The sequence below is a fragment of the Muscardinus avellanarius genome (genome assembly GCF_963383645.1).
Source record: "Muscardinus avellanarius genome assembly, chromosome: 5".
Lineage (NCBI taxonomy): Eukaryota > Metazoa > Chordata > Mammalia > Rodentia > Gliridae > Muscardinus > Muscardinus avellanarius.
The window spans coordinates 139,270,711-139,286,006 of record NC_137790.1 but is presented as its reverse complement, the minus strand read 5'-3'; the positions used below and the strand labels follow the sequence as shown (position 1 = coordinate 139,286,006).

The 15,296-nt window shown below is 41.4% G+C and overlaps 1 pseudogene across 1 annotated transcript in view; it reads left to right on the top strand.

The window, feature by feature from the left end:
- The window catches only part of LOC308263638 (collagen alpha-5(VI) chain-like), a 53,253-nt pseudogene that overhangs the window by 17,198 nt on the left and 20,759 nt on the right, over positions 1-15,296 (top strand). Inside the window, exons 6-9 of the transcript in view lie at positions 7,256-7,783; positions 10,056-10,287; positions 10,885-11,052; positions 15,016-15,156. The product of the transcript in view is annotated as a collagen alpha-5(VI) chain-like (transcript). The remainder of the gene's footprint in view (positions 1-7,255; positions 7,784-10,055; positions 10,288-10,884; positions 11,053-15,015; positions 15,157-15,296) is intronic.

The window sequence follows — 15,296 nt, the reverse complement described above, 5'->3', positions numbered from 1 at the left end:
GGCTCAAGGATAGCCCCTGCAACTTAACCAGACCCTGTTTCAAACAAAAAAAAGAAAACACCCATTTCTTTTTACTTCTGTTAATGTAGCTTTAACAAATTGAAATTACTTATATAGTTTGCATTATGTTTCTTCTGGACAGTGATAATCTGAATTACATTAAATGGAATAAAAGGAGTCAAAATGTAAAAATCTAGAATTAATTCAGATTTGTAGTATGCTTTAATTCTATTTTAACTTGAAGATGGAAATGGCTTTGGTATTTTGTTCACAACGCTTTTTTTTTAAAGAAAAACTATAATATAAAAACCCCTATTTTTTGAGGTACTTGAGTTTGAATCAAGGGCCTTCTATCTTTAAGCTACACCCCCAGCTCTATTTTATTTATTTGTTTTGAAACAGGGTTGCTAGGTGGCTAAAAGTCTCATTACTTGCTAAGGCTGTATGTACTTGTTCTTGAACCTGTGGTCCTCCTTTCTCAGTCTCCCAAGTACTGGGATTACAGGCATGCACCACCAAGCCTGGCTCAAACCCTAAAATTTGGAAGATAATTTTATGATAATAGCTTGAAAACTCCTCTTGCATCTATGAAGTACGACCAAAGAATGAAGAGGAAGGAGATGGGAGCAGAGTAGTTTTTATTTTCATAGGTAAGAGGTTATATATTTTTCATTTTAAAAATCAATAAACTTGGAAATATGTTAAAATATTTTATTTATAAATTTACTTAGTTTACTCTAAGTAAAAACCTGATACATATGTTTCTACAATCTTCTAAATAAATGACAGAAAGTAGAAAGACAAAACAGATGATAAAGCCAGAACAGTAATAAACTATGATACACAAAAGAGGAAGTCCAAACAACTAAATTATGATACACAAAATTGAAGTGACAGAAGTAAACTCAAACCTATATTCTATAACAGAAAATAGCAATTGTTTACATCCCTCTCTTAAAGAAAAATGACCAGATGTGGTGGCAGGTTTCTGTCATCCTAGTACTTGGGAGTCTGAGACAGGAGGATCCCATGTTCAAAGCCGGCCTCAGCAATTTAGACCCTGTTTCAAAGGAAAAAAAATAAAAATAAAAAGGGCTGGGGTGTGGAGTAGCTGGAAGGTACAATGGTACTGGGTTCAATTGCTGGTACCCCCCCAAAAAAAATACAAAAACCAAACAAATAGACAGACTGAATAAAAAAATGAACCCACTTCTGTGCTGTCTCCAAGAGACATATATTTATAACAAAAGAGATTTGATCATTGAAATTCAAATATTCTCTAGAAGAGATAGCAGGGATTAAATTATATCAGATAAATGGTAAGGTCAATAGAGAAGCATGTTGAATGAGGCAGAGTGCATGCCTGTGTGTGTGTGTGTGTGTGTGTGTGTGTGTATTGTGTGTGCTATTAGGAGTTGAACCCAGAAGCATTCTCCTTCTGAGCTACACCCTCAGCCCAATTTTATTTCTTATTTGGAAACAAGGTCTTGCTAGGTTTCTGAGAGCCTCTCCTGCTGAGGCTGGCTTTGAAACTGTGATTCTCCTGTCTTAGCCTCCCAAGTAAAGGGATTACAGGCATGCGCCACCATGCCTGGCTTTTTTTTTTTAAAACCTACATTCTTTTCCTTTTTTTTTTAATATTTTTTCAACCAAGATTTATTGAGTGCTAATTGTTGACCAGGCACCAGTAGAGAGAGAGGATACAACAGTGAACCAAAATAGATGTACTTCTCTGAGGGAGCGTACCATCTAGTGGCTGTGCAAACCAGGACCGAAAGTCAGATCATAACAGTAAACAATTGATGAATATGTCCCACGGTGAAGATGTAACTGCCATAAACCTTAGGAAGTAACAGGCACAGTGCAGAAATACATAGAGCGAAAGCTCCAGGAAATAAAGGAGAATATATGATCATAAGTTGAAGAGGAAATACAGATGCGTTCATATCAGTCCTCGAGGGATTGGGCATGCAGAAATGAACAAACTAATAACAAACTCTATTTTATCATCAGAGAAAACACATTTTCTTTTCAAGTACCCATTAAACATTTAAAAAACCGGGCATGATATGTATTAGGTCACAAGGGTAACCTCAGTCTATTCCAAAATAGAGAAATATTACAGAGCCTACTCTAACCACAGTGCATGAAAGCCCAAAGTATTATTATATTATTAATAAAAGCCAGGGCTATGCTCATGCTGAAAAATTAAAACATCAGTAAGCAAATCAAAACTGAAAGTCTCCAGCTACTTGAGAAATTTAAAATAATTGAAGGATACCTGGCCTACAATAAGAATAAAAATGCTTGCGTACCAAAGCCAGGGCTGCACTCAGGAATATAAATGTCCTCAAAGAGATTTCAACATGAAATAATAAAGAGGAGAAATCAGTGGATTAATTATCCAATTCAAAAAGGAAAAAACACAAAGTGTATGTAAATAAAATAGAACAAAGTAAAAAAAGATGTGTGTGTGTGTGTGAGATACTGTTGTTGGAACCCAGGGGTATTGTACCTTCGAGCTACACCCCCAGGCCTAATTTTTTAGCCTTTTTATTTTGTGAAACAGGGTCTCCCTGAGTTGCGAAGGGCCTCGCTAAGTAGCTGAGCCTATCCATGAACCGTGATCCTCGCTCTCTGCCTCCCGAAAGCTGGGATTACAAGCGTGCGCCACCATGCCCGGTTCTTGCTTTTGATTTTGAGAAGGCAGGATGACTCCAAAAGCTGTCATCTTCTATCCCACCGTCTCAGCAATGTCGGCAGCAAGAGGACTTCTCCTTCTCAAAGGGCTAGCAAACGCTCAAGCGCTGCTTGGTTGGGCTTGCTCTGATGGTCTAGGTCACACACTCACACGCTCGGATCAGTCGCAGTGAATCAGGCTGCGGGGTAGCTATGGACCAATGTCATTTTTTTCCATGTAAAATAATGGGCCTCGTGAGGTTTTGGCAAAGAGACATTTTAGAAACCTAAGCAAGACATTTTTCTTTTGGGGGATGTTTATTAAAAAATACAGGTTAGTCAGTGGAAAGGTAATTCATAAGACTGGGAAATCGCTGGGCGTGGTGGCACAAGCTTGTAATCCCCGCGCTTAGGAGGCTGAGATAGGAGTATCGCACAGGTTTGAAGCCAGCCTCAGCTACTTAGTGAGACCCTGTTTCCAAATAAAGTATAAAATAGGTCTGGGAGTATAGCCTGAAGTTAGAAAGCCTCTGGGTTCCACCCCCAGCACTCCCCACCCCCCACAACTGGGAAATTAACAAATGATCTTGGTGCCTGGACCCTCTGCCAGAAGAGCCTCCTGGGTACATCACTGTAGCTTCTGCCAGTGCTCTGGCAAGAGGGTGATTCGTGGCCTTCTGCGGGATCTACAGTCTGAGAGGCTCAGACCTTGGAGAGATGGAGCCGCTCACATTATGTCTTTGTTAGAGCCCACGTTTACATAAGACCTGGACTGTAATAAACAAAACAAGAGCAGTTAATAGCTGATGTCCAGCCCTCTTTTTATATTAGAGAACCGAGTTTCAGAAAGGGGCTCATGCTTTGAGTGGTGAGTTTGGATTCCTTCATATTCTGCCGCTGCCCTGATCAAAGCTGCGGTAGGACTGTTTTATTTATTTACATATTAATTTATTGCAGTGTTATGGTACCGGAAATTGAACCGAGGGCATTTTACTGCTGAGCGACACCCTCCCCCAGCCCCATTTTATTGTTTATTTTGGTGAATTTGAGTTGCTTGGAAAGTAAGAGTGCACTGTTGAGCCTTCCCCAGCTCACCTCTGGTTTGGAAAGTGGGGGTGACTGGCAGAGACGCTGACATGTCCGCTGTCTGTGGTCTGCTCTGCCCCAGTCTTTTCCCCAGATTGGCGCTGTCCTCACCACGCTGCTGTCAATGTCCCCCGCAGCAGCCAACAGCTGCCTTTCACTGTCTGGCTGTCACTGAGCCTCCCTACCTAAGTATGCCACGCCCTCGGTTCCTTCTCCCCAGGTCCTAGGGATGACCTGCAGCTGGTGACTGACCTTACAGGAGACTACAGAACACCGCTCCTCCGGCCTAAAGGGGGAAAACTCTGCTCTAGTTTATGATCCAGGGCCTCTCGCAAAGCTAGACTCTACCCGGTGACGCGCTCCTTCGTGCCATCCCTCTCCGGTCTTCTGCCACTTGTCCTCCTTTGAGCCCCTCCACTGAAGATCTGCGTTTCAGACTCTGCTTCTAAGCTCTTCAGGCTAAGGTAGCTGCTAACGCTCTGCCATTTCCAAAAATTGCTTTTAGTCCCAGGACCACTTTGGGAATTTCTGGGGTAGTATCATGCTATGTATTCATTAGTACAATGCACAGGTTGGTGCTTTAGAACTGAAAAAGAAAAAAGTCAATTGTCTCTGGTATAGAGTTGAGAAAGATCTTTTGGCTAAAGTCTTCATATACATATGAAATATTAATAAGTATATATACACATATAAGTGTACATGCACATATATAAATGTACACACACACAGGGGATTAAATGCAGGGGAATTCTATGTTCGAGCTACACTTCCTGCCCTTTTTATTTTTTATTTTAAAATAGGATCTTGCTAAGTTGCTGAGGCTAGCCTCAGACCTGAGGGACCTCTGAAACAGAGTCTCACGAAGTTGCTGAGGCTGGCCTCGAAGCTGCAATTCTCCTGTCTCAACCTCCCAAGTACTGGGATTATAGTTGTGTGCCACCACGCCCAACAAATTTACCTTTTAATACATATAACCAGTAGCTAATGTCTTGGATGGCACATGTCCAGGGAGGGCTGGATAACTTGGGTTGTCATAGTAACCCACTGTGATTCATGCTCTTAAATTTATTCTTCTTTCTTAAATTAAAATTGATTTGTCCTGCTTACTTTCAACGTTCGGAGGGATCAACCCTGTATTTTGCAGATAACTGCTTATCTTTGCACCAATACTTTATAGATTGGTTTCATAGTTTAATTATCAGGTCAGACTTACTCTCAGTATTTCTGATTGCTCATGGAACTGCCCATAGCCTGAGGTTCTGTCAAGTTGCCATAAATTGCCCCAAAGCTGCCAAGACACAATGAATTCTAAAATAACTAAATTGTCTTGCACTTGGAGACTGGGTCAAGTACTCAAACAAATAATGGCATATATACCCTAACTTTTGAAAATACTCTCTTTCTCCAACCCAGCTTTGATGAATGACTACACTGAGAAGTAGACTACTAAGAAAGTTAAAGTACTTTTTTAAAAATAAAGATTTAGAGCTGGGCATGGTAGCTCACACTTGTAATCCTAGGCCTTGGGAGGCTGAGACAAGAGGATGGCAGGTTCGAGGACAGCCTTAGCAAGTAGTGAGACTCTCCTGAACCTAGTGAGACTCTGTTTCAAAATAAAAATAAAATAGGGCTGGAGTGTACCTCAGAGGTAGAATGCCCTTGGGTTCCATCCCCAATACAAAAAAAGAAAAGCTTTTAACAAAGGAAGGAATATTGAGATGTCTTTTATTAAAAAGAAATTGGAGTGCTATGATATGCCAGGCCTACTGGCAGAAGGAAAACTTGTACCAAGTTTCCATTCTTATGGGGCTGACAGTCAGTGGTAGGGTACCGGCTGTGCTCCTGAACAAATGCATGGGAAATTCCAGATAACGCCATAGAGGAAGTAGGCTACTAAGGTTGACAAGACGTGGTGTGCTTTAAGCAGAGGGGGAGTGAAGGCCTTAAAGAACTGACATTTGACTTGTCAGAGCCATGATGAGAAAGGACCAGCCTTGCCAATATTTGGAGGTAAGAATATTACAAGAAGAGAGGAAGGCAAATGCTAAGGCCACTGTGATTTAACCAGTGGAGACGGGAGCCTAGTTTTCCATGTTGAGAACTTCGACCATCTAAAGGCCATAGAAAGCAAACTCATCTTTTGAATATATAAATATATATATATATATATATATATATATATATATATATATATATATATATATATTTTTTTTTTTTTTTTTTTTCTGTACTGGGGATGGAACCTGGGGGCATTCAACCACCAAGCTATACCCCCAGCCCTATTTTTTAGTTGGTGGGACTGCAAATTAGTGCAACCACTTTGGAAAACTGTATGGAGGAACCTCAGAAGAATGGGAACGAACTTGCCATATGATCCAGCAATACCACTCCTGGGTATCTACCCAAAAGAATAGAAACCAAACTACCAAACTAATGCATGCGTATCTATGTTCATAGCTGCTCAATTCACAATTGCCGAACTATGGAACCAGCCAAGATATACATCAACAGATGAATGGATTACAAAACTATGGGATATGTACACAATGGAATTTTACTCAGCCATAAAGAAAAACACAATTACATAATTTACAGGGCAATAGCTGGAACTGGAGAACATATACTAAGTGAGATTAACCAGTCACAAAACTAAGAAATTGGACGCTCTCCCTAATATGCAGAAGCTAGGGAGAAAATGGGTCATAGGAGGAACTCTAGACGAAGAAGGAGATAATATAGATGAGCAAATAAGGTGACTTAACTGAGGGGACGGGAGGAGGGAAGATGAAAATTCTCTAATGCACATGATGTACATTCACAAACATATCAAAGTCAATCACTAAGCCAAACATAAGAAGGAGGGAGGGGGGAATGGGGCGGGAATTGGGGAAGGGCTAATTGGTGATGTGTGCATGTGTGCCTCCACCATCTTGTACTCCATTAAAAGGTATGACTACAATACACCAATAAAAATGAAGATAAATAAATAAATAGGGCCAGGGTTGTAGCTCAGAGGTAGAATGCCCCTGGGGTTCAATCCTCAGTAATACGTACGTACGGGTGCGCGCGCGCGCGCACACACACACACACACACACACACACAGAATATACATGAAACCTTGGAATATTAATCCCATGAATGATGAATGCTGGGAATTGACTACTTTGGTTCTGATTATTTCTTTTTTTTAAAATCACTATTGCATTCTTAACACATAACCTAAAATAAACGAGTGGATTATGAACAAGTGAATGACATATATATGAATGAATGAACATACACTTTGGAAGTCGCACTTCCTTTTCAAAACTCCTTGAATGACGTACAGATTTCTGACTCAGGGCACTAGCCATCAGGCTTTTGCTAAAGATGCAAATGCATTTTTTCCAGTGCACTCTTACCAGAGCATTTATTACAGCCTTGTTGTTTCTATGCTTCTGGGAAGCGTGCCAGCTTATGGTATTTTTGAATAATGTGCACGATATGAAGATATGCAGGCTGACATGTTTCTGCTGGCCATTTCTGGAAGCATAGGATCTACCAGTTTCAAGACAATGAAAGTCTTCATGAAAAACCTGTTAGCGAAGATTCAAATTGGTGCAGAAAGGACCCAGACTGGGGTCATTCTGTTCAGTGACGCTGGTAAGGAAGGACTCCAGCTTGATAAATACTTGACACACAGAAAAATGTATGGTGCCATAACCAAGATGTTTCTTATTAATCAAAACACTCTGACCAAAAGCACACTGACTTCATCAATTACTCCAGCAAAGGGCCGTCGTGGAGCCAGAAAGTTTCTCATTCTCATCACGGAGAGAGAAGTGCAGGATGATGTGAGAGACTCTGCCATCGCTCTTTGGGGAGAAGGTTTGATCATCTTCTCTGTGGGGGTGTTTGGCGCCAACAGGACCCAGCTGGAGAGCAGTGGTGACGGGAGCCCAGTTTTCCATGTTGAGAACTTTGACCACCTAAAGGCCATAGAAAGCAAACTCATCTTTTGAGTGTGCACTTTGCATGGTAAATTACCCCGTTACTCTCTGGGACTCAAGGCTGTGAGCCTTGACTTCGGAGTGGATGAACAGCGAGCTACCCCGGGCTTGGGCACTACCTGGACTTTGGTGTTACAATTTGATTGTCTCCATTTTATGTTAAAATATCCATCACCACCGGGAATATTCAAGAATAACAATATGTCATCTGGTTTGGGACAAAAGAGTTTCACTTTTGGCGACTCCAAACATATTCCACAAAGTTTTCAGAATTTTACAAATAATTTCCAACTTTTTAATACCCACATACTTGGATTTTTCCAGAGCCAGTTATAAATCCCAAATTATTTCTTAGAATTGCTTCTTGGCTACCCATAATCATGAGTAAGCAGTAAATAATTAGAAACACAGTCCATCCAGCTTTCTTTTACTTAAATTAAATTCGGTATCCTAAGCATCCCTGATCCACCAAAAAAAATCTTTTGTATTTTAATGATATAGTGTGCATTTTTATTACTTCACATTATTCTTCTTAACTTTGACTAGGCATTTTATATTTTATATTTGCCTGTGCATGTACTATCCCTTTGGAAAATTTTAATTTATGACTTTTTGGGGTCAGCATGATACTTCAAAAATCATAGTGGTTTTTTTTTTTTGTTTGTTTGTTTGATTTTTTTTTTGCCAGGCATGGTGGTGCACACTTGTAGTCCCAGCATTTGGGAGACTGAGACAGGAGGATCATGGGTTCGCGGACAGCCTCAGCTACTTAGTGAGGCCCTTTGCAACTTAGTGAGACCCTGTTTCAAAATAAAGAATAAAAAATTGGGCTGCGAGTATAGCTCAGAGGTAGAATGCTCCTGGGTTCTATCTCCAGTACTGCAAAAAAAAAAAAAAAAAAAAAAGGTGCTTTTTAAATTGTATTGAGGGATTTTTAGTTTGAGCCTAGCGATTTTAGTGCTCCTTAAATGAGAGCTTGCTATAAATCCATACACAGATTAAAAACACCTATGCCTTTTAATCTATCCTATGCCATTGTCTATTTTGGATGCAGCTAGGAGAACAAGCCTAAGCCTGGGTTTATTGATATTGTTCCCCTGGCAACCTAAAGTCCCCCATTAGAACTTCTTCAAGTCTATGTGTATGAAATTTTCAGAAAGTTAACAAAATGTCTCATTGTAAACTCCAAGTTTAAGGTCGTAGAGTGCTAAGGTTTCCATGGTAACAACTTAATTAGTATTTTTCTTCCTCCAAGCATGGCAGAGATTCCAAAACCCTCTGTAATGTTGAGAAGACACCCAAAGGCCATAGCCTCGACTTTGAAATCTTTAGGGCTCTGTCTGGCGTTTCTTCATCTCGATAAATATCATGGTGGCGAAGACCCTTGTTTTCCTCAGAAGGTGGACTTTCTGCTGACTCCTACAGGAGATCAACACATCAATATTTACTAAGCCATGATTAGTCACCGGTCTTAGCAAGTTTTCACAGTGACAGCCTAAGCTCATCCACAGGGTATGAGACTTGAAGACATGAGACTTCATGACCAGGAATGAGGATTGACCAGACAAACCTCGAGAAAGCGTGTGCTTCGTGTTAAAGGAAAGAAACAAGAGGGTGAGGGTCTATACTTTGGAGACTCTACCGAAGAGGTTGGTTGGCCCCTGATAATGGAGGATGGTTTGGGGCTGGGGAAGAGGGCACAGGAGCCTCAGTATCCCTCTACTTGGGGCTGCTCCTTTACTGAATTCAGCTTTAGGAGCTGGACAGAAGGAGCAGATACTGGTGGAGGCAGGATGCACTGGGAAGGCTTGCCTGCTGGGAGCTCCGAAGGCAGCTGGGGCCTGAGGGGGTAGGCTGAAAACCCCAACTCACACCACCTGCTCCCCCAAACTATTTGAAAGCACAGGCCAGTTTGGCAAATGCCAGTGTGTCTCACAATTATACTGGGACAAAAGTAGCTTCTGCAGTTGCCTTTCAGCAGCACGTCTTTGGCAAAAGGCATTCACTGTCCTAAGGAGATACAGCAGAACAGGATGACATATGGCAGGAGAATGGCCAGTCATGGAGCCCCACAGATAAGGGTCAAATGTCCTTGGAATCATGATCTGGGCAAAGCCCCCTTCTCTGAGACTCTGTTTCTTTCTCTGTAAAATGGCAACAGCACCCCCCAAAATGGAGCTAGAGGGTTGGCCACCTTGTAGGCTCACGGCAAAGGTTCACCTGCTTTCCTTCTCAGCGATCTGTGGAGCCTGTACCGCACATGGTCCATAATTTCTTCTTTCTTTTTCTTTGCTTTTCAGACCGTAAAGGGATTGAGCTGTTAGACGTCGTGTTTGTACCGGATAACTCAGGCAGCGTAAGTTCCCAACAGCAAGAAAGCATGATGAGCCTAACCGTCCATTTGGTGAAAAAACCAGCTGTTGGCGGGGACCGAGTTCAGTTCGGAGCTCTCAGATACTCCGACAACCCTGAGATGCATTTCTACTTGAACATATACTCAAATGGTTCAGGAATCATCAGAAACCTGAGGAGGTGGATGCACACCACCGGGAACCAGCAGGACCAGGGCTCTCGGGCATCTTGTTCTGAGCAGAGCACCGCAGCCACATGGAACAGAACACGAGGAAGATGCTAATTGCCGTCACTGACTGGGAGTCCCACAGCTGGAATCTGCTCAATGACAGACATCGAAATTGAGAGACACACGCTTGTCATCCCAGCACTCAGGAGGCTGAGGCAGGAGGATCGTGGTTTGCGGCCAGCCTCAGCTACTTAGTGAGGTCCTTTGCAATTCAGTGAAACCCTGTTTCAAAATAAAAAATAAAAGTAAGCCGGGCGTGGTGGCACACACTTGTAATCCTGGCGCTTGGGAGGCTGAGACAGGAGGATCACACAGGTTCGAAGCCAGCCTCGGCTACTTAGTGAGGCTCTCAGCAACTTAGTGAGACCCTGTTTCCAAATAAAGTATAAAATAGGTCTGGGAGTATAGCCCAGGTATAAAAGTCCCTGGGTTCCACCCCCAGTACCACAAAAAAAAAAAAAAGAATAAAATATAGGGCTGGAGGTGTTGCTCAGAGGTAGAATGCCCCTGGATTCCATCCCCAGTACAAAAAAAAAAAAAAAATTAAGAGACAGAGGCATCACCATCTTCTTGGTAGGCTTAGGAAAGGCCATTCAAGATGAAATCAAGGCTATTGGCAGGGACCAAAGAAAACACCATCCATGTGGATAACTTCGACAAACTGAAGGATATTTATTTGCCCCTACAAGAAAGCATGTGTACCAACTCACGAGAGGGTAAGTTGTTTTTAAAGCTGCTTTGGATGTGACAACAAAAGTTTAAGCAAAAGCATAAATTATAAATCTTGTCTTGTGAAGTTTTAATATTTGGGTTAAGATATTTTAAAACAATTGTAGGGGACTTCCTGGAAGATGACAATGGAGAAAAGCGGGGCTTACGAGCCCCGCTAACAACCAATCTCTATTACCACAAAATCAGCACCTTTCATAGCCAGAAAACACCATCAGCAGAGAAACAAAAAATGTAATTACAAGGGACAGAGAAAAAGAGGGCTGGAAAAATGAGGCACCAGAAAGAAACCAGACCGCAGTGCTGCGGCTGGAGCCGCGGCGCGCAGCGGCGCGGGTGCCATCTTTCCTTGCAGCACCAGGCCCCAGAGAGGAGAGGGACGCAGAACAGAGCTCAGAGCCAGAGGGGAGATACGCCGGCCTCACGGCTGAGGACGCGGCAGCAGCACCTTACTGCCAGCGGCAGCGGCGTGTTCACCGGACGGCTACAGACCAATGGACTCAACAGCCCAACAAGCTCCAGAGAGGAGCGGCGGACAGCGAGCCAAGGTGAGCCGCTGCGGAACAGCCAGGTGGTATTTGGCAGATTTTTCAGCGCAGGGAGCAGCTAAAGCTCCCAGGGGCTGGGCTCAGCACATCCTGCAGGGACTCAGAGCAGAGCTCAAAAAGAGAGAAGAAATACACCAGCCTCATGGCCGAGGGCATGGCAGCGGCGCCATATTGCCACCGGTGGCAGCAGCAGCGAATTTACCGAGTCCACCACAGCTCCATCAGCGCACTCAACAAAAGTGAGTAAAATTGCGGCCCCTAGAGGAGAAACCCCAGTACTGTACTCCCAGGGACTTGAACCAGTGGGGGAATGGTGGTGGCAGAGATATCACACCATGGGAGAACGCCCAACGTGGCACCCCCCATGGTCTAAAGAAGCCTCGATTGACTCCCTGAGTCTGAGACTTTGCAATACAACCCAGTAAAGGAGTAGTGGTGACTGAGATACCACAGACTTGAGATCCAGAGCACCTTAAGTGAAGTCGTAGTGACACAAGGGAAGAACCCAGAGAAGGCACAAACTTCCAAAATCATGGGAAAGAGGAATAACAATGGAGCAATGAATGCCCACAACCCCACAACATCAGGACCTGATAAAACAGAAAATCAGAGATTTCTAGAAGATCAAATTAGGAAAATAACTGTAGAAATAACAGAGGTGTTTCGAAAAGAATTCAAAGAGAGGCAAAAAGAGATAAAGGATGCAATTAATGAAGTAAAGCCCTCAATTCAAAGTACAAACAACTGATTAGACCACATGGAGAATAGAATCTCACTCCTAGAAGATGATCACTCCAAAAAAGAACGCATAGTTTCTAAATTAGAAAAAAAAATACGACAGCAGGAATCTGACATTGAAGAAATATGGGCCCATTTTAAGAGAGCTAACCTAAGAATAATTGGAATAGAGGAGGGAAAAGAAGGTGAAACCAAAGGGATCAACAATCTCTTCAAGGAAGTAATAGCAGAAAATTTTCCAAACATAGAGCAAGAGGTCGATACACAGATCCAGGAAACTTATAGAACTCCCTTTAGACAGGATCGGAGAAGAGGATCCCCACGCCACATCATTGTCAAAATGACCAATGTGGAAGCCAAGCAGAGAATCTTAAAGGCAACAAAAACAAAGGGCCAAGTGACATTCAGAGGCAAACCAATTAGAATCACTCCAGACTTCCCAAACCAAGTCATGAGAGCCAGAAGGGCTTGGAGTAACATATTTCAAACTCTGAAAGAAAACAACTTCCAGCCAAAAATTTCCTACCCAGCAAAACTTTCTATCAAATTAGATGGAGAAATAAGAAGCTTCCATGACAAACAGAAACTGAAGGAATTTATGTCTTAAAAACCAGCGCTAGAGAAAATACTCAAAGAGATTAACTACAAAGAAGAATTAGGTAACACACCAGAACCAGAGACACAAGATTTTCCATCCAACAGACAACTAAGATTGGTTATCTGTGGAGATTCATTATTTATGTCAGTCTTTTACCTATCTCTAAATTGTATTGTTTGCTTTTATTGTTGCTAATTTTTAGGATTTCTATATGGAATATTGATATAGCTTCTGATATAGCATTTGGAAATATTTTATCCCATTCTACCAGTTACTTTTAACTCTGTTTACATTGTCTTTGGATATACAATTTTTAAATTTTATTTTATTATTTTTTATTTTTTTGATGGTACTGGGGGTGTAACCCAGAGGCTTTCTACCTCCGGGCTATATTCCCAGACCTTATTCTTATATTTTATTTGGAAACAGGGTCTCACTAAATTGCTGAGAGCCTCACTCAGTAGCTGAGGCTGGCTTTGAACCCGTGTGATCCTCCTGTCTCAGCCTCCCAAGCACAGGGATTACAAGCGTGCGCCATCACCCCCGGCTCTATTTTTTTATTTTTTAGGGAGTTTGTTTACCCTTCTGTTGCCTGTGCCATTGAAATCATATCCAAGAAATCACTGCCAATTTCAATGTTGTGAGGTTTTATGACCCAGATTTTCTTCTAAAAGTTTATAGTCTTAAGATTTATATTTAGGTCTTTTATCTATTTTGAGTTAATATTTGTGTATGGTGTTAGGTAAGGGTCCAATTTTATTCTTTTTCATGTAATTATTATTTTTCAACAATATTTAGTTAAAAGATTAGTATTTCCTCCACCAAATGTTCGTGGAAACCTTGTCAAAAATAACTTGACAATATAGGGAAGAATTTAGCTCTAGGCTTTTATTTAACTCCAATGGTTTATATATCTGTCTTTATAACAGTATTACACTGTTTCAATTATTGTAGCTTTATATGGTTTGAAATCAGAAAATATACAACTTCTAGCTTTGTTCTTTTTTGAGATCGTTTTGGGTATCTAGAGTCCATATTCCATATTAGGATAGATTTTTTCTGAAAAATAAATAAATAAATGTGTGATAGTTTCACCTAAAAAAAAAAAAGAAAGAAAAAGTATTCTCTGGTAAGAAAGAAAGCAAAAAGAAACATTGAAATGTTATTTTAAGTCATCAAAGATTGGTATCAGACAAATGAAACTGTTCTGTGAGATTATCATTGTTAATTTTGGATAAATTGCTATAATACTAGATGTCAACCACTAAGCCAAGCATGGGAAGGAGGGATGGGGAGGGAACGGGGTGGGGATTGGGTAGGGGCTAACTGGGCGATGTGTGCATGTATGTCTACAGAAGTTTTTTTTTTAATCCCATTATGATGTATGAATACAGTGCACCAATAAAAAAATTAAAAAAAAAAACAATTGTAGTAGAAAAAGTGGGCTCGATTTAAGGGTAACAAGGATGTAAAGCTCCGGGTACCAGCTCTACTCCAGAGGGATTGTGTGCCCTCACGCACATCATTTAACCTCAGGGTTCTGTTCCTAGACCTGTAAATTACGATGATTCCTCATAAGGGGTCACAGATATCAACTCTGTGATTATATTCCCAAGCCCTCTTAGTAATGCTACTTCTCAGAACACGTGTTAAATAGCAGCACTGAAAGCAGTCTTACCAAGAGCACAATAGTACCGTTGCCTGGATTTGTCTGTCGAAGAGACTTCTAGCCTTTGTAATGATCTTTTAATGAACACATTCAATCTATTCAAGCTTCCGACTTTCTTTCTGAGTAGCCCGCGGTGTCTTTTCCGATGAATCATGAGAGTAATTGCAACTTGAAAAACCTCTATTATCACGACTCCTCCTGCTATTTTTCTCTCTCCTTGCAGGCCAATCGGTGGTTCTTTCTTCTGTTAACTTCTTTCAAATTCGCTACTAATGTAAAGCAATGCAAGTTCTTAGTAAAGCAATTTATACTTTGGAATAAAGGAAAAATTTCAAATGATTCTTGACGGAAAATAACTTTTTCTTGTTTCCCATTGCGGTCTGTGACCTCCACGAAGTGGATGTGATTTTCTTCTTTGATGGCTCTGTCTTGGTATCCAATTCGGCATTTGTTATCATGGCAGCGTTCTTGTCAGACTTAATTGACAATTTTGACATGTAGTATCAAAGAATAAAAATTGGGATGGCTCAATATGGGAGCCTCTAATGGGAAATTATTTGTTTATTTATTTATTTATTTATATTCATTTTTTTTGGTGGTACTGGGGTTCCTGGAGCCCTTCTACCTCCAGGCTACACTCCCAGCCCTGTTTTTATATTTTTTATTTGGAAACAGGGT